Source organism: Pinus tabuliformis, chromosome 2_2, assembly GCF_031772625.1.
Source record: "Pinus tabuliformis cultivar Carrire ecotype Pingquan chromosome 2_2, CPIR1, whole genome shotgun sequence".
Lineage (NCBI taxonomy): Eukaryota > Viridiplantae > Streptophyta > Pinopsida > Pinales > Pinaceae > Pinus > Pinus tabuliformis.
In genome coordinates, this window is record NC_142300.1 from 777,628,644 (window position 1) to 777,648,933 (window position 20,290).

At 35.8% G+C, this 20,290-nt stretch overlaps 1 pseudogene; it reads right to left on the reverse strand.

Annotated features, from left to right (window-relative positions):
* The window catches only part of LOC149194997 (oligopeptide transporter 7-like), an 81,184-nt pseudogene extending 64,723 nt beyond the window's left edge, over nt 1-16,461 (reverse strand).
* Between the last annotated feature and the right edge of the window lie 3,829 nt (nt 16,462-20,290).

Consider the following 20,290-nt stretch of genomic DNA (forward strand, 5'->3'; position numbering starts at 1 on the left):
TAGTTTCTGGTCAAGCCACCAAGTAAAGAAACTCTTCCTATTTTGACAACATTTTTAAGGTGCAATAGGATAGGATTTCATTGGAAAACCGAGAAACTGCTTGATAGAGACTGCCAAGAAAAAGGAAAATGAGAAAAAAATAGAGAGAGAAAGAAAGAGAAAAAGAGAAAAGTGAATATATATATATATATATATATATATATATATATATATATATATATATATATATATATATATATGTAAACCTTTGTTTGTATATCTATGCATATTTCTTGTTCAAAAAACCTAATGTTAAAGGCTACTTGCTTCTAATGTAGGTTATAATATTCAGTCAGGGAACATGGACATAAATTTCTTTCATAGCCACAACGTTATCATGGTTTCACAGATCACTGAGTGTTTTCTTTCTCAATATTTTGGTTTTTCTCTTAACCAATGAGTCTAGGGTTACTCGGAAAATAACATGTATACCTGAATATTTACATCCTTAAAAGATACCATTCATCCTAAAACTTTTTGTCCATATTGACCTAAGAATTACTTGTAGCTCTCATTTTGCTAATTTCATTCCTTCATTATAAACCTGCCCTTTGAAATTCCAAAAGAAATTGTGAGGGCTTTATTTTTATTACGCAAGGATCAAATATGTGTTTAAGACTCCTTTCTTCACACTAGCCTAAGAATGATAATACTTGAATCGATATACCCTCATACTTAAACCCCTTAGTATAGCTTATATAGCTATTGAAAAATATTTTACCACCTTGAACATCGTTTCACTTATACCTTTCCCTTATATATATATATGTGTGTGTGTGTGTGTGCGTGTGTGTGTGTGTGTGTGTGTGTGTGTTGTAAACATAACTTATGTCTATGTTATATATGTATATATATATACATATTCATATGCTACTCATATCTTATATGTCATTGAACCCAATACATATCACTCAAGATTGTTTTGAATTAGTCCAGTTGTCAAGGGTGGTCCATCATTATCCAACTTAGCCATTATTTTTCAATACCAACTAAGGTGATGACATGCATTATATATAGTGGGAAATCAATTAATTCCCACGATTTACCGTAGGCATAATCATGTTTCCATATCCCAAAACATTTCAAAAGATTTTGGTTTAGAGCACAATTCTTCATTAGGTTTTCTATAAAAGGGATAGAAGATGAAGATAGCAGCACGCGTTTCGACAAGGGTTACACAAGAAAGGAGTTACTGGGGGATCTGTAAAGTATGTAGATCATGATAGTGTTAGTGACATTTAAATTACACCAGAAGTTGTTTGGTCAATTTAGTGTCCTAAATTTCTCTACATAAATTATCAATCTAGATATCATAAACTGATGAAGTGTAGTGCACTATATGTGCTAGATGACCCTTCTTACTTCAATGTTTTTGAGTTTTATGTTGTTTTGGGGTTTTTGATCCTTTAATCCCTAATTATTTATAGTGTACTTAACAAAATCTTAAATATACTTTTACTAGCAATCTAAAGAAATGAAATCAGGACTAAAAGTGTTTTAAGAAAGACTTGGAAGTAAAGTTTAATCAAGAAATGAAAACAGAGTTTCTATTTCTGCTCTTATCATTGTTTCGAAATCGTGAACTAAAAGAACTTAAAAGTGAAATTGCAACTATTATCGAATCAATTATAGAAACAAGACTAAATGAAATACTAAAACTGAAAGTGAAATTACAACTATCTATTATGGAAACAAAACTAAAATGAAATACTGAAATTGAAAGTGAGATTACAACTACCATTTAGTCTATTGCATAAATAAAACTTAATTAAAAATTGAAAGTGGAATTGCAACAAAACTAAATGAAATACTTAGTTACTCTGCCTCTCAATTTTGGAAGACAAACCTCCTTGGGATGACATTTTGAGGAATTCTATACTTAATTATTCTAAGAGTTCTAAGATAAATGCAAAAAACGCAGAAAAGACTCATTGCATGAATGAAGTATTCAACCACTTAGTTTGAGATGAGTTATCAACTAGAAGGGCTTTTTAGAAACATTCATCTACACCATGAGTCATTAAGCTAGTAATAAAATGGCAAGAACTGTAACGACACTAATCAATCTAACTAAAAACTTAAAGACTAGTGAAACAGTAATGAAATAAAAAACATTACACTACTACGTGTCAACCTCTAACTAATCATACAAACTACTAGAAAGAAATTAAACAAAAAGAAGCTATTCTGCACTGAAAGAAGCTATTCTATGTTACTAAGAAAATGATAAAGACTGCATTATAAACAAGGTTAGTATGCAAATGATTATGAACACCGTGAAAGAAATAGTGAATTGACAGTTTAACTATAAAAGACAAAACAAAATGAAATGAAACCTTAGTGAGTGCAAGGGCCCTCTGCGACTGCTCAGGTTATGCATACTCAATCGAAACTCCAAAATGCTTTCATATATCCATAAAACACACGGTCTTCATTTTTAAAAAATAGGGAATGAGTTTTTAAAAATTACAAAACAGTAGTCTGAGCTTAATACACGAGAAAATTCAAACTGGTTATGCATTCTTCACACAGGTATTTATAAGGAAATTATACAATTGTTTATGGAGAAAAATAAGCTACAGCCAAAAATAGGTAGCAGACATGCACACAAAATTCTCTTCCTTGGCTGCTGGAGACATAAATCTAAGGTGATGGTTGTTGGATTTGGTTTCATAGATGGCTATCGAAGTCAGTGGGTTCAGGAAGTTGTTTTGGATCCCGTCACTGTGAGACATCTACAAAACAGAGTGCTATGTACCTTTGGTCTCTACATTTGACTTCTCCATTGACCATTTTCTTGAGTTGGTTTATTTGTTAATTTGGGTTGGTTGACTGGGATAGGATCCATGTCATGACCATTCCAGAGATGCCCATGTGGTCGGTTTCCTCAGTTGACACCTGTAACCTGTTGAAGCATGAAGACAGCTGCGGAACAGTTAATTAGTTGCAAAATAGGTTGCGTTCCATAGCGAAAAGACAAAACTTTATTCAAACAAAAAACACAAAAGCATAACATGTAAATCACTAAAATGTTCTCCTTAAGGTAATGTATACTAGTTATTGATGATAGGCATGCATTTTCTTCATTGTAAAACAAAAAAAATGTGAAAGAAAAGTGGTTAAGGAAAGGGCAGTTATTGCTGCTCAACATACCCCCACTGCAAGGCTATTGCATGTCCCCGTGCAATAAAAATTGTGAACTTCCTCCTCCTACTACATTTGTTTTGATACTTCGGCCAACACATCCAACTTCCACTTCTTGCTTTTCTTTGCACCGACTCCCATCCTTGGCTTCCTCATGAGAAATCTGTACCTGAGGTTAATCAGAGCCCTGTTCAGCTTCTTATTTTTCTTTTTTAGGTTTATGTTTGTCTTGTGCCATAAACCCAAGTGTAGCATGGTGTTATCATGAATAGCTCTATCCACCTTATTCTGTTCCTTCAAATTTCTATTTTCTTTTTGGATGTGCCTGTTCAAAATTTCTAGCTCATAGATCTCTTGTTTGAGAGAGTTGATTAGAGTTCCTTATGAGGTGGCAGGCTACTCTGGATTGGATGAAGTCCCTGGGTCTACTAATGTACTCTTTTTCTCTAATGACTCTATGTAGTCATAGATTTGTTGTTGTATTGGACCAATTCCAGGAGAAGCTCTTCTTGGGCTACCTTCAAAATTTTGTAGAGGAGAGTACTGTGGACTTTGTTCATATGGAATACTGTGAGGGGACTGAGCTGGAGTTCCTTCCTCTAAATTTAGAAAGTGGGCCTCTTTTGATTTCACCTTCTTTACTTTGCCTCAGAGTCTAGAACTCCTCCTCGAATTTTGGAAGCCTATGGTTTCTTCTTTTGTATCCTTTTTCCTCTTTCCCTTCTCCTTATCCTTCTTGATATGTTCCTTGATCTTGGTTAGTCTTTCAAAAAGAACTTGTTAATCCTCTTTAGGTGATGAAGGTTCAGGAATATCCTTTTGGATTTCTTCAACCCTTTCTTTCATTTTTCTCCTCTGCTTAGTCTGCTTTCTAATCTCTGTTAATTTTTTAGGGATTGGTTCTTCTTCATCATTTTTCTGTCCTGAAGTTTCAGGGGTGTTTTGAATGGTGAGATTGGTCTTCTTTCTCCTACTTCTTTTAATATGACTTCCATCAGACAAATCTGGAGCATCTTGGAAGAAATTTCCTACCAAGAAGTCCTCCCATGTATCCCCTACAGTTCTCAAATGAAGTTCAACTAAAATCTTCACTAGTCCATGGTGATATAGAGTGGTTTCTATTGATTCAACTTTGTTTTGAACATTAGTTGCCATTCTTCTCAGACTATTCAAAAGGAAAAATGGAAGATTGAGGGTTCCATTCTCTAGAAAATTCATTAGCAATCTTATATGATAAACATATATAGATCCAAACCTCCCTTCGCATGTAAATTTTTTTTGCAGTATTAACAACATGCCACTCCATTTGTTTTTGAGTGTAGAGATTGGAATCCGTTTTCTAAAAACTGAAATTTCCATACCTAGATTTTTATGAATCACCATCCAGGATTGATCATGAAATTCTTTATTCTTAAACCACCTTTCTCCTAGCCTTGGGAGTTCTGTTGCATCAGCTATGAATGACTCGGTAACTGCAAATTTGATGTCAACTATTTCCACTTCCATTCCATCAAATGACCCAGAAAAGGATTTAGTGATTTCCTTATGGTAACCATTGAATTTGTCAATAAAACACAAACAACTAGCCTTCTATAACATTGCCTTCAGTTGCAGATAACACTCCATGTATTTTAACCCTATGGGTTCAGTTCTAACAATAAGTCCCATAACCTCTGTTCTCGGCTACCCTTCAAAACTACTCTCATTGTCTGAGAAATGAAATGATTGCGTGTATGGTAATAAGAAGACTGTGTATACAAAAGAAGAATGATTATGGATATGGAAATAGAATGATATATGGGAATAGAATGACCGGGAACAAAATGACTATGAATATGAAACAAAACAACTGTATATACGGAATATATGGAAACAAAGTGGTTGTATATACAAAAGGTGTGGAAACAGAGTGATTGTATGCACAAAGTGGCTGTGTAAATATGAGAGAAAAACTTGAGAGTTGGCATGTAATAAATAAAAAGTCAAGGTTTGAAGAGTCGTATAGCGATAGGTCATTTCGTTAATCTGACCATTAATAGGTGTAGCTGTAGAAGTCTGGTTAAGTACAAGTTATGGAGTTTAAAAATGAAATCAATTATGAAGGAATCATTGGACCATTTGTCATTTAAGACAAAAGATATGGCGGAGACATCATGGCAGGCAAATCACATAATGATTAATCGAGGAGACATGTGATCATACATGTTATACAAGCTTATGTTTTTGAATTGCTTCTTGAAATAAATTTTTGTATTTTACCTTTGGAACCTTACCTCTCGCTTGTTAATATTTTAATGTTTGCTCCACAGGTGCTTTAGGCATGATTGGTCTTCAAATTTGTTTTTTCTTCAATTACCTACATACAAGATTTTATTATGAACTGAAAACTTGTGCTTGGACTGATAAACAAATTGTTGCTGCAGAATCAGATTAGCTACAGAACAGATCAGCTACGGAATGAAATTAGCTGCAGAATGTGGAAACAACTACATAATATAAAATAGAGAGTAAAATATGGCTTATGAATGGATGAAATGGAAATGGCTATGTAAGTGAGAATAAGACAAGATGATAAATAAAAATGGATATGAAAGAAATGCTGGAAAAGGAAAAATTTATTGGTGAAATATGGCAATGGAATGAAGTGAAATTGTAAAAGTAAAACAGAGTGAAATGAAATGAGACAATGAATTTTGCAGAATGTTGAATGACTGTGGCTTTTGTCACCACTTTTTCAGAAAAGGAAATGGAAAATATAGGGTGTCAGAAACTTTTGATTTTAACCTTGTACTTTCTGTATAAGTATGCCAATCAGTGATTGATTTTCAACCTTATACAATTTATTTATTTATTTTCAGATAGGAAAAAAAGACTAAGTTGGTGGAGAAGAAGGATTCTCCTTCACTAAATTTATTTCATAATTGTTTTGTAAGACCTTGATGAACTCCTCCTTTGAAATTGGCTTTTGATATATTTTCAGTCTATCACCATTCACAAGAAGAGGAGTTTGAATGACGACCAGATCATCTTCTCGTTGGCTTGCTCATCACATATATTTTAAGATGTGGGTGGATGGTATTGACCATTAATGGCATCATCCAGCATTTCCTAATCTTAACCAAATCGTTTTCATCGACATTAAAATAAAAAAAATATATAATATGGTTAAAATTATTTTTACTACGATTTATTATTAGGGAAACTAGAGAAACTAGACTAGTAACAGAAATGTAGACTACAAATCCAAGAGACTACAAATCTAAGAAATTACGTACATATTGTATAGATTAGAGTATGACCAAAGTCATTAGAACATAAAGTATAACAAAAAAACAATTGAGTAACTAGGTTGTTGTAACCCTGCTGAAAGTATATAAGTGCTAAAAGAGACTTCAATAAAAAAGATGGAACTGTTGTAAGACACAAAGAAACCAATGCCAATCATATTGTAGTAGACACACCAATGGGTGTTGTAAGGTCTTTAGGCGGGGCGACCTGATGGGGGGGTCAGAAGTATCTGAAGGAGCCTAGGTGGAGAGGTTTGAAAGAACCATGGAGTTGCATGGGGAGATTGATGGGGAGGAGGTGATGGTTGACTTGGGTCTAGAAAGCTGAAGCTTGTTTTGTGAGCATGCTAAGTTGGGTAAATTCTTAGCAGGTTTATTATTAGAGAGAAAAACATGAAGGAGGATGACAGAGCTATTGGAAGCTAGAAGAATGGCTTTGTTGTGAAGGAAATTCTCCAGGCACAAAAGTTTGGGTAGCTTGTGAATAGAAGTGTTCGATAAAATTTTCTTGATGGTGGAGATGACTAACATAGAGTCTCCTTCCACCATGAGCCTATTGAAACCCTGCTGGTTGTCAATTTACAATCCCACTTCCTCTGCATAGAATTCAACTACATTATTGGTGGGGTGGCCTAAAATGCTGACAACCACAAATAATATATTTTCCTTGTCATCCCTAAGGATGCCTCCATAACTTGTTTGTCCTGGGTTGACTTTGGATGCACTTTCGAATTTGTATTTGATAAAGCAGAGAAGAAAAGAGGACCAAGTAAGGGGGGATGAGGGGGGAGAGAGGTTGGGTGGGTGGATGTTGGTTGAAAAATTAAAATGTAGAATAGAATGGTGTTTTAGATGGAGAGATCTACTAGTTGTTGGCAGTCCACGAGGACAGGAGGGTGGTCTCTATTACACTAAATGATACATTATACCAAACAGAATGAGAAGAGGATGGACATTACTTGAAAATTTGGCTATTTCTATCTTTCCAAATCAACCAAAATATGAATCAAGGGAAGAGAGACCATGCTTTATTAAGGATTTCGCTTTTGAAAGTGAAGGGCTTCCAAGCTGAGATTGTTTCCAAGAGTGAGTTTTGTTTATCTTCCTACTTCCTTAAGTAGGAATATAATTTTGTCCAAAACTGATCCACAAATGAACAATCAATAAACAAATGCTCAACACTTTCGGGACTACCTCTACACATATAGAAAATAGAGGATCCTTCATAGTCCCTTTTGATGATTTTATCCCAAGTCACGACTATCTTCCAAGCCAATAGCCATAGGAAGTGAGAAATCTTGGGCCATATCTTAGCATTGGGGGTGTAGATGGTATTAGTGCCCAAGGAGTACGCTTCCATCATAGTCAATATGCCCTTTGATTGATAACCCCAACATAGTGTGTCAATGCCATCTACGATTAGGATAAGACATTGCTCAAGATGACACTGTAGTGTTTGCCATAACCATGAGATGATTCCCGAGGGCCAGTCATATATTGTTTTCTGAGCACACCACGAAGATCTTCTATGTTGAGGCCAACAATGCTGATTTACTTGCATGTAACCATTGCCTACCAAGAATATTTTTAGATCATTGAGATGCTCTTGCTGGTCCAATTTAGGCATTTTCTTTCATGAATCCTGCCACAAGTGCGTGCATATTTCCCAAAAGCTATGGGTCTGTATGAGAGATTTGTTATTTTTAGCAATCCAACTTTAGTTTTTGGATTAGAGAGTGGTGAGGTATGCATTTTTCATGACATAAAATTTTCTAGAGATATTGGCGCTTTTGAATCCAACACCAGCACAATTTGGCACCCATAACATCCTTACTGAAAGTTTCAGAGTCTCAAACATAAGGCTTCCCCAAGATTTGGGAAGGAAGAGTTTGTCCCGGGCACAAGGGCCCACTTGCATCATCTACTCATACGCCGACCCCATCGCCCCCTCTGAATGATAATTTGCATATGTTCATAAGCTACCGCAAGGTTACAAAAATTTGGAATACCTTGGATGTCTCGTTTGGGTTATAGCTCCCACTGTTGTCTGATATTCCAGAGTGCCTTGAATGGTGGAGTTCGTAGCATGGCACTAGGGGCTTCATTCCACCCATTATTCTTTGGGAGATCTGGAGGTGGAGGAACAATATTGTTTTTAATAAGTACCGTGAAAGCTAACCAGTGGTGATGGAAAAAATTCAAAGCACAATCGCGGCTGAAATACATGCTGGTACTCCAATAAACTGCACAAAACCCACAAATCTGGCCACAGATCTCCTTCCCTACGAGCTTTTTTGACGGAGCATCACAGTGTAGCAGTTGTGGATGTGGATTCATTATCCGATATTTGCCAGAGTTAATAGATCTGGTACATTAGGGGGCAGGAAAGGGCTCCAGCACTAAGGCTGAGGCCATGGTATTATGGGGACTCCTCTAGTTCATACATTATCTTAATATTCCTACTATCCACATTTATGGGGACTCAAAGGTCATCATTGATTATGTCTGTGGGAATGCCAACATAAACAAATCCTCTCTTCAGTGTTGGATACAACAGATCTCTACTGTCTGGAGCCCTCTCCAATACTCCACCATACAACAAGGAATTCAATGTAGAAGCAGACTGCCTCTCCAAAAAAGGCATCATGGAATATCTGGATGGACTCCACATAGAGATTAAGATGGATGAGACTTGGTTGGAGACCGAGATTATGCCTTTACCAGGATAACTACACCCGGACATACTCTTTTTTTATTGCGGAGTAACTACTCTGCATTACATCTTGCTCTTCATGTTTGTGAAAAAATACAGATGTATGCCTAACATATGCTACAATATGCTATGCTGATTTATCTAGATACAACAAACAACCTAGAATTAGCATAGAAAATCTTTTATGTATCCTGGTCTGGTTATAAGGTTCATTTTTATGCATGTTTGCTGATTAGCTTGGATATATAATTTTGATATGCTCCTATGACATGTAGACTTTGAAACATATGTAATTTCTTTACAAAATAAATATATCACTTTTTTCATCTGAAAAAAAGAAGTAGCCAACTTCGTGTTTTTAGCACTATTTGCAACAGATTAATTCTTAATCCTCTAGTGTTGTCAGCTATGCAAGGAATTCAGTCAAGGAACAGTAACATGAGCCAAGGTAAGATGATACAAGAATGCGAAGTAGACACTATTAGCTTGGCTTCCATGAGTATATTGGGATGTAATCAAGTTTCTCAGTATGGGTTAGTTTATTTTGAAGGAGGGATGTAGCTCCCTATCATAAACATGATATCATCTCTGTGTATAATGTGAATTATGGCATCCCACTTCCTGACATAATTTATTTTTTCGTATGTTAACTCATGTAGGCGTTGTTGTACTCGTGTCATTTTTTAACCTGTTACTAATGTTCCTTTTTCAAAAACTTGGTACAAGTAAAGTTAGCTTCATGTTCTCACCCATAATGATTGCCTAGTTCGTGACCAACATCATGATAGGACAATATAATATTGTGAAATATTATCCTGGAGCATTCGAGGCATTCAACCCATATTATATATACTGTTACTTTCATGAATATCAATAATAAGGATGGGTGGTGCTTGGAGGTGTAGTCCTATGTATAACAGGTATTGATTGATGATATGTGTCTCATTTTATCATATAGTATACTTGGAACTGTTTTCTAACTCAATTGATTAATCCATACCAATGATTTTCTCAAACACAATTCATAACTTCATCCCAATTATTTATGCTAAAGCTATACAAATAGAAACACTAACATCAGTTCTTTGTTTTGATTGGATCTAGGTGCCAAGGCCATGTTTGCAGACTTGGGCCTTTTCAATAAGAAATCAATCCAGGTCCAAGCTATATGTCAAGGACAAAATTATTAGTATTTCATCATACTTGTGTGCTTCATCCTCCTTAAGTTTTAGTAACATAATGAGAAATTTGGGTTTTTTGTTGCAGCCTGCTTTCTGTGTGTTGGTTTACCCATCTCTACTTAACACATATACAGGACAAGTGGCCTATTTGATAAAAAACCTAGGGGACATAAGCTCTACATTTTACAAAGAAATACAACAGCCTGTGTATTGGTTAATGTTCATTGTTGCCACTTTAGCAGCCATTGTAGCCAGTAAAGCATTGATTAAAACAACATTCTCAATCATAAAATAGTCCATGGCTCTTAGCTACTTCTCTCAAGTGAAGATTGTGCATACGTCCCAAAATTACGAGGGTCAAATCTATTCACCTGAAGTTAACTATGTTCTCATGGTTATCTACATTGAAATTATTGTAGGATTCTCGGATGGAACACAACTTGGTAATGCATATGGTAAGAATATCAAAATTTATATCTGACAATAGAATTTGGTAGTTTTTATGGATTCTTTTGAGATTCCAAGTATAATTTTAGGTATTTGGTGGTGCAGGGGTTGCAGTTGTTGGGTTATGTTCATTACGAAGTGCATAGTAACCTTGGTCATGGTTGTGGTTTCTAACATACATGTTTTTCTTGTACTACCCTTCACTTTGTTTTTTTGCTATATTTGAAGGTGTTTATCTATCATCTGTATTGAATAAGTTTCCAGAGGGAGGTTGGTGTCCCTTCCTAATTTTCTGATCATAATTTTCTCTTCGAACTATGGAAGGCAGAAAAAGTATAAATATTTAGCACAAAGGAAACTCAACATAGAATTTTTGGATGGATTGGTTATCCGAGTGAATTCACATGTACCAGGAACTTGTTTCTTCTGCAGGGACCTTATTTCTGGCTTACCACCGATTATTGAACATTATGAAAAGAATGTGGGGTCTGTGCATGAAGTTCTTGTTATTGTCATCATAAGAATGATTCTAGTCAAGAAAATGCTTTTGTTGGAGAGATTTATGGTTGGAAAACTAGAGCCAAAGGGTGTATATAAATGTGTAGCCCAATATGGTTACAAAGATGCCCCAAACATTGAAGGATCTGAATTTATCAACCAAGTTGTTGAAAGCATAAAATCTCAAGCTCGGAGGAACTTATTCCTCCTCACATGACAGAAGTTATGCAAGCAGAAATACAGTGGTAGAAAGTAACTACTCTGTAGATGAGGAATTGCAGTAGCTTGAATTGGCAAAGAATACAAGGGTTGTGTATGTTCTAGGAAAAATCACATTGAATACTAATAAGAGCACTGGTCCTTTTGAAGGATTACTGATTGACAAGCTCTACAGATTTCTCCAAAACAATTGCAGGTTTACTCTATCTACCTACCATATACCACCTGCACATTTACTTCAAGTCGGAATGGTGCAAGAAATTTGGAGTTCGTTCACACAAAACTATTAGAATACACTGAAATTAGAAGCTTTTACTCATAATAAAGCTTTTAGGGCCATAAAGTTCCTGATCACTGGAAAATAGGATATAATTTTGTACTATTGTTACTATTTTAATAGATTTAGAAGATTTCAAAATGCGAATTTCCGGTGACATCAAAAGAAATGAGCATTGAGTCTTTTACCATCTCTGCAATAAATCATGCATCATTTAGAGTGAACTAGTACATACATGTTTTCTGAATCTGGTAGAATGGAAAAACATGATAACAGTTCATTACTTTTTAGTTTCAATCCTTGTTTTACACTAAGGCTCTTATCTTTTGATGAAATGCACAGCCTAGTAAATTAAAATTTTCATGAAATCCGAGGTAGAGTTTGTTAAGAGGGTATTTTAAATTCTAATAGTAACTCCTTTTTATCCTTTGTCCTCTGAAATTTGTACACTCTTGAGTTGTTTGGGGCTAAGTACTAGTTCATGTGTTACAGGCCCAAGCCACCAAACAACACTTTTCCCATGTTGGGTCCCTTCAAATTCTGAACCTAAGAAGCCCCATAGGAGCAAAAAAATGAAAATGATACCTAGAAAATCACTCTTCTTGCCTAAGCCACCAATCCTAGCAAGGCTTAAGGAGGACCAACAATAACTATAAGGATCCCATGCTTCCACTATACTCTCTATTGCTTTACGATCCAATATTTTTCTCATCTTATCTTTTGATTTTTTTTTAATGTGGAGTCTTTACAGCCTGCAATATAGTATGCTCTAAGCCCCTATAGCAATATTCAAAATGTGGCTACATTTGCTTTACAATATTTGTAGATGAGGGTATGCCCCCTTTGTCTGCTATGGTGGAGAGCTAGGCTTTTGATATGAGTACCTCATAAAACTCACCCTCATATGTCAGTTGCAGTGTCTTATTTAGGGACAAGAACACAAGTCCTTGAGCTGCGGCCATGGTTTTAATACCAATCCTCTTTTGACTTCTTCCTTGCTTGGTATCAATTTACAGAAATCTCTATAACCCAACAACCAGTATGTTCAAAACCTGTTCGGATCAAACACTAATATACAAGGGTTTTCAAATAGGCATCTTTGAAATTTTGGAAAAGAAATTGAAGCATTTGTCAAGTTTTGGCCTACTACTCATAAACATCAATCCGAAAAAGGGGTATGTGTTGTAGTATTTGTAAATGAGTAAACATTTAAAATTTAGTTTTATATGAAAAAAAGATTTAGTATGCATAACGAAACATTAAATTAAAATAATAATAATAAAATAGTTTAATTCAATTTATTATATTAATTTTTAATTTTTATATTAACAAAATTATAAACAATTTTTTAGAAAGGAATCATATTATTAATGATTCATCTTCATAACCATCAAAATTTCATATTAAAATTTAGTTAACATGTTTTAAATTTAATCTAAAACTTACTATAATGGATATATTGTACTCAAGAAAAAGGAGTTTGGTGGAGTGACCATTCCCATTCTACCCAGCTCGTAGAACAATGGAGTTGTGTTAGGACTTCATCTGTAATACTGGGTAATTGGGTCCCTCAGCTGACACATTTACTATATATGATATGTGTCCTTTTTTTGGAGTTGTGTTAGGACTTGATCTATAATATTGGGTAATTGGGTCTCTCAGCTGACACATTTACATTTACTGTATATGATATGTGGCATTTTTTTGTCTATGACAAGCAGGGGAAGATAGTATTCATATTGTATGTTCTCGGATTGGGTCTTTTTCAATTTATTTCATCGAAGCAACTTTGTTATTGGTAGGCACTTTAGGCCTTGCTGCCATGGGATTTGAATGGAAATGAGTGGGCAGAGGTTGTCAGTTAAGCTTGCGGTTGCTACTTTGTAGCATTATTTTTAACTATCTTTGACAAAAGTGTATCTTTATGATACATTTCAGCCATCATATACAATCAGAGGTATAGATTTTCGATGATATTTCAACTTGTTATTTCATGCTAGTTTCTCTTTCTTGGAAAATCTCAGTATTGTCAGAGGGGTTTAGTTGAAGATAGACAAATTGGCAATTTGATAGTTGTCACAAGTGTTTTTGCTAAGCAGGATTTGCTAAATAATGCATATATAATTTGCATTGGTTGTCCTAAGCATGTTCTGTGCATATGTTCCTTATAAAGTTGTGGCTTGAACCATAATTTGCATTTCAAGCCTTTAAAAGCAAGCGTTACAGAACATGAATTGGGATATTAAAAACACATTCGAGGTTTTATCCAAAAGAAAGTTCATGACATCTCATATGAAGTTAGTAGTGAAAAATGTCACTTTAGTAGAGTTTTGGCAAGTTAAGGAATTTGTGCATCCCTATATTTACGAAACATTTCACCAAGAGTTTGATTTCAGTGAGGAGCTTGATGGCATTCACTTGTATTTTTGGAAACCCCTAGTTGACAGAACCACGCAGTAGGAAAATGACATTTAATTTTTACTCGCACGGTGGTAAATCAAATTATACAACAAATAAAATCATATTTATAGTCAGTGGAATATTTTGTGATAGCTAGCAACCTTGTGTGCCCTCTTTAAAAGTGACAATTCATTCTTAAATATGTAACATATGGGAAAACAAAATCTCCAAATACAAAAAAACATGTTCACATAAACGACAACTGCTACATGAATAATGGATAACCTCTATATGACATTAACTATAACTCATTATCATCCACCCTTGCTTTCAAGAATGTCCATTCACATGTTGCTATTCTTCCACACACTACTATTTCTTATCCATATCCAAAACACACATAACTAATAGTTTCAAGTGTAACTCAATATCATCCTCCCTTGCATTCAACAATGTCCATTCACATGTCACTATTCTTCTACACACTATTATTTACAAAATATCTATATTCAGCATACACATAACTAACAATTTCAATTGCAACTCATTATCATCCACCCTTGCTTTCAACAATGCCCATTCACATGTCCCTATTCTTCCACACTCTATGCCTTACGGTGTTTCCTTTGCAACATCAAGTGCAAATGCTAGTTTTAGATGGTTGGAACTCTCCTTCAAATTTGATCATTGCTCTAGATGATTTCATTCCCACGAAAATGCTAATTTTAAATTGTTGGAACTCTGCCCCATAAAAATGCTAATTTTAGATTGTTGTAACTCTAACTCCCTATCTGACATGGTATGTCTAATGCAAGATTGAATAGTTTTACGTTAAATACCTGTGGCCAGAACATTGCCCTAGGAGGTATTTTCATATAATGACCCAGCTTAAAATCCGCCAAGAATGAAAAGGGTTGCCCCACGCTCATATATCCGTACGTTTTGAAGCAAACGTTTGCAACCGGTTTGCCTGGATTAAGATAACCAATCATGTACTCCGTGATGTTGTTCAGACTTGGCGCCTACCATGACCACGCAATCCAACATTTAGTTTCATGCAAGATTGATGATATATTAATCTACTTCAAATGATTTTGGTTAACGAGAGAAAAGTTCAGTTTGAATTCATTATGACGCATTACCAGATTGGTAGTTGCAGTAATAACGCTAATGGTTAATAGTAATAACACTAATGGTTAATGTGAATAAGAAGGCAATTCCACATGCCAGTATTACTCCCCACCATCGCAATTGAAGTTGTTCATTGTAATATTCGCATGGAAAAATAGCTAAAGCCATAGTGCTGGCGAGAATTCCAGCGAACCATAATTCTGGCACTTGCTTGTATTTTCTCATTAGTCTGGCATGCACATCCACTTCTCGATCGTTGAGAGCAGACAGGGTAAGATGCCAAATTTCCCTGCAACAAATAACCCTTTATTGTCGTTCTTAACGCTTTTGCATCGATGGAATTTTTATGAACTCAGGGACTGATAACATACTTTCCATGAAACAGGAGGACATGAACCAGTGTTGCACTCAATGCAGCGAACCCAACGCCATACGTAAAAGCAAAGAGTGTGGTAAGATGTATTGGTCCATACTTCTCATAAGCCTTCTTGTCCAGATGGAATTTTGAATCAACGATTCCAGAGACGTTGTAAGGTTCGCCAGCGGAGTTGAACAGAGTTCTAGAAAATATTGGGAATGTTTTTGCATTATACAAGTTGAACCAGTATGTTAATGGCATTATCACATACATTACAAGAAAATATCCGACTGCCATGTTGGCTATTGCAAACCAAGGACTGGCAAGAGGGCTTCCCAGGTAAGAAGAAATGGTGGACCAATCTATTGCTATGGCACCGATGCCAAGGCCATGCATTCCTGAACCCAATTGTTGTGCAATGATAGAATCTAGAAAGGCCCAGCAGATCCATGACAAGGATGTCGCCATGGGAAACAGATAGCCAGGAATTACATAATAAGTGAAACTACACGTAAGGACTATCATGAAAAACTAGTTTCGTGTAAAGCCTCCTTTGAGCCTCTCTTCCTTTTCATGAAGAGCTCTGCAATCAACAAAATTGAAACCGAATTACGCTTTTCGTTAGATTGAAGAAGGCTAATATACCTTCGAGAAACGACACAAACTCATCAAACATATTTTGAGAATACATATTTTCATCTAATCATATGAAATGAAATTCCTTGCCTGAACAGAGAAACATGAACAAGTTTTGCAGGCCACGACATAGCAGCAGGTTCCACTAGATATTTTCTGAAGACCCCTGCCTATCCAAACCCCAATATCTGCATAGCTAAAATGGTAAGAAATATTGAAGACAGCAAGAATCAGGGAATTTAACGAACCTTGGAAGAAAATTTGAGCACAAATGGCCAAAACCTAACCTGGGTTGTCATGCAAACAAGTAAAGAAACGAAAAAGCTTAGGTTCTTCTTGTAGAAAATTTTGACAATAGTAACAATGTGAATTGCTTATACAGTTCCTACCCCTGCATTCGCAATGATTGTGATGAGAACATGCTCCTTCCTATTGAATGGTGCTAGATTCAACGAGAATTCCCATTTGCTGCCTCCAAAGAACTTTTTCTTCGTTATGGTTGCTGTCATCAGCCGGCCAAGTGGAAGGACTGCAATCTGACTAGCGATTGCACTAATCGTGAGCGGTTCCGTTCTATACCAAAATAACTGATTTGGAAACGATAGGAGAATGCAAGACAAAATTCCGAGAACCCACATCCTGAAAGTTAGGATGGGAATGGTTGGATAGTCCGTTGTAGCCACAGTGAGATCCACCCGCTGGATCGAGGACTAGTCATCGAAATCTTCTCTAATTGGAATCTCATCTTTGTTCTCAGTGGATGATATATGTTTGTCATCTCCATCGTTTCTTCTGCGTGACGATATATCTGCAAAAAGAACCATTACAAAACTCCAGTCAGATTTCCGTTGCAGAAATTGTAATCACAGAGTGGCCTGTTGAACTACATCTCTATTACTACTGTCAGATATCAATGCCAAATTAACAAAAATAGAATGCTATGTAACATGGCTTTGAAAAATTCTGATTGTGATAAACTTTCCAATAAAGTGTTGATAGCTTTGGCATTGGTTTCATATTGCTTTTTACCCGTGGTGTCTGTAGGAATTGTTGTTGGAAATTTATATCCTCCTTCCACAATTTCCCAGACATTTGTTCCAAGAGATTGTAGATAGGTTGTGTTTTTTATTTTCCAATAAACAAAGTTTCTCCCATCGAAGATTGAGAGTGTGATGGATCACATGCTTTAGTGATTATTCATCTTGATGGATCTTCCTTCAAGCAATCAAGCTTCTTCTAAAAGACTTTCTCTAATACCAATTGTTGGAAATAATACTGAGAGGGGGGTGAATCAGTATTATCAGATCCAGAATTTTTTTGTTTCATAATCAAATTTATATATTCTACTTCAGAGAGGGTAACTAGCGTGTACACGCAACTATCTTTAAGGCAACCAATACTTCATCAATCATTAAATAGTAACTATGTGCAGTATAAACATAATAAATTATTACACATAAGAAACACACATGAACACCAAGATTTAAGGTGGAAACCTAATGTGGGTGAAAACCACCTGTTGTCTCTGTCTTCTTTTAACAATAAGAAAATATGCTTACAATCTTGTACTCGTGCCGACTCATACTAGTACGTAGGCTTCTACCTAGAGAAGGTTACAACCTTCTCTCATTCTCCAGCTTCTACTGGAAGGGAGCTACAAACCCCTAGCTATTGCACTAGCCAATATGTTTACTAGTACGTAGGTGCTAGCCTATAGAAAAATCCACTCTTCCACTAGGAACCACGTTTCATGAATTTTCAGACTAGATGCTCCTGGCACATATCAAGACATATGAAGACCTTGACTCATCAATAACCCACCATAAATTTAGAAACTCAAACTTCATCAACCAACATGCAATTAATTTGAAGAATCATATCACTGTCATCATAAGAGTTTGTTGTACCTAGAAACCTGTATCAACATTCAGAACCAACTGAAACCTCAAAAATTCATGTCTTAGACTGTATATGGTACTTCAATGAAAAAAACCTGCGTGTATACACTACTTCCTTTAGCCCAACTTGCGTTTACCTCTAAAGATTCTGAATCATAAAATCTCCGAATCACAAACTATACTAGCTGGCAGTGTACTGAATATCTACTATCAACTTATAGAACTTTAGATAGGCAAGCAACAAAAAACACTTCTACTTCACTTATATGATCAATGAAATGTCAACCTCCTTATGCATTTAGATTTACATTCAGATCTAATAAGACTTCATTGACAAACAATAGTAAAATAACAGTAGCAATAAATCAGCAATGGTGATCTGATAGATCAGCCATCTCTGAACATCAAGCCTTTATTTTGTATATTCTACTTGAAAGCACAAAACCTGTGTGTATATGATTTTTTGCCGAGATGAACCTGCGTACAAATCTACAAATATTGACTCAGAACTTTGATGCAATTCTAGACTTCAGACAACCCCAGATCATGCTAGATAACGAATAAAACAGATGCAAAACATCAGATCTAGCCTCAACCAAAATCAGATCATTCAAGAATAAGTCATTTCAGGTCTCATGATCCTGATCCAATATTGAACTCAAGGTGCACATATATATTTCAGTTGAAGTCCCATAATTAACGTTGCAACATAAAATATACTTTAGATAGAAGTATTCCTTAGAATATTATTCACTTGCACATCTAGTCTTATAATCCTTTCTTCTTTATATAGTTTTTGGCCTTTCTCAATGCAGTGCACCGAATCCACTTAGGACCAATACCTTGGATCAAATACCATGGATCGAATACTTCGGACTAAATACCTAGGGTCAATATCATGGTCCAAATATACCTTGTAAAAAATACCTCAGACAAAAGCCATGGTTTTCAACATGTACGCGCTTTGCCTTCTATGGGAGTGCATGTGTACGTTATACCCTATTTCTGTTCTGAGTACTTGCATGTATACGCTGCTTGGACTAAATGAACTTGTGTGTATCTCTTAAATTGCTCTTACATCATCTTCTTCCTTCAACTTCTTTATTCTAATCAATACACCTTAGTTCCATCTTCCTGATCCTCTTTACCACTACCCTATTGCCTATGAATATTCCTGTTAACCTCTCATCAAAACTAAGTTGACCTATAGAGTTTCCATCAAGGAAAATAATTGTATCATAATGCCAACATTTCCAGCCAATCTGGGTGGTTGGCAAGTACATTGATTGGCATGGAGAGCATAGTAGTGGATGTTGAAAACACACTAATTGATGTGGAAAAGAAAATTGACCAGAGTTCTTTAATGCAGGTTCCAGAATTAGGGGAACCAATGAGTAATCCTCATGTTTTACAGACCCTAGCTAATGAGGACACAAAAACAGAAAGAAACAGGGAAGATGGTTCGCGTTTTCCCATGGAGACTATAGATGAATACTTTGAACTTAGGAAAAGGCCCAAGTTGAATCCTGTGTCTTAATAGGAGGAGAACATTGAATCAGTGGAAATAATTGACACTGAAATAATGGAGCCAAGAAGCAAAGACACATCTTCTTAAGGAGAGATTCAACAAACATCAACCTATAACACTCAAATGATTGAGAGACAACTAAGTGTTGAGGTTTCCTCTTTCACTAGACCAGCCGATAGAGAAAAAGACATCAAAGACAGGTACAAGGAAATAAAGGTGAGGAATGAGAAGTTAAAGGCCGAGACATATGCCCAATACTTCAAACATACACTAGCCAACTAGAGCAGGTTGATGTCATCTTTTGACATCAAAGCAAGAAAGATGCAGGTCTCATTCATGCAGCCAACTCCCTAGTAGCCAAAGACCTTAGCTGATTACACAAAGACTGATTTTGAGGTATTGGCCAGGGATGTTCATCCCATTGGCCAGATAGAGTTTCATAACAGGATGGAGAGATGGTTTAATCAACCCTTATAGGAAAGGCCATGGCTGCACACAGGATGTAGGGTTCATTGGATAACATCACAGCCCAAT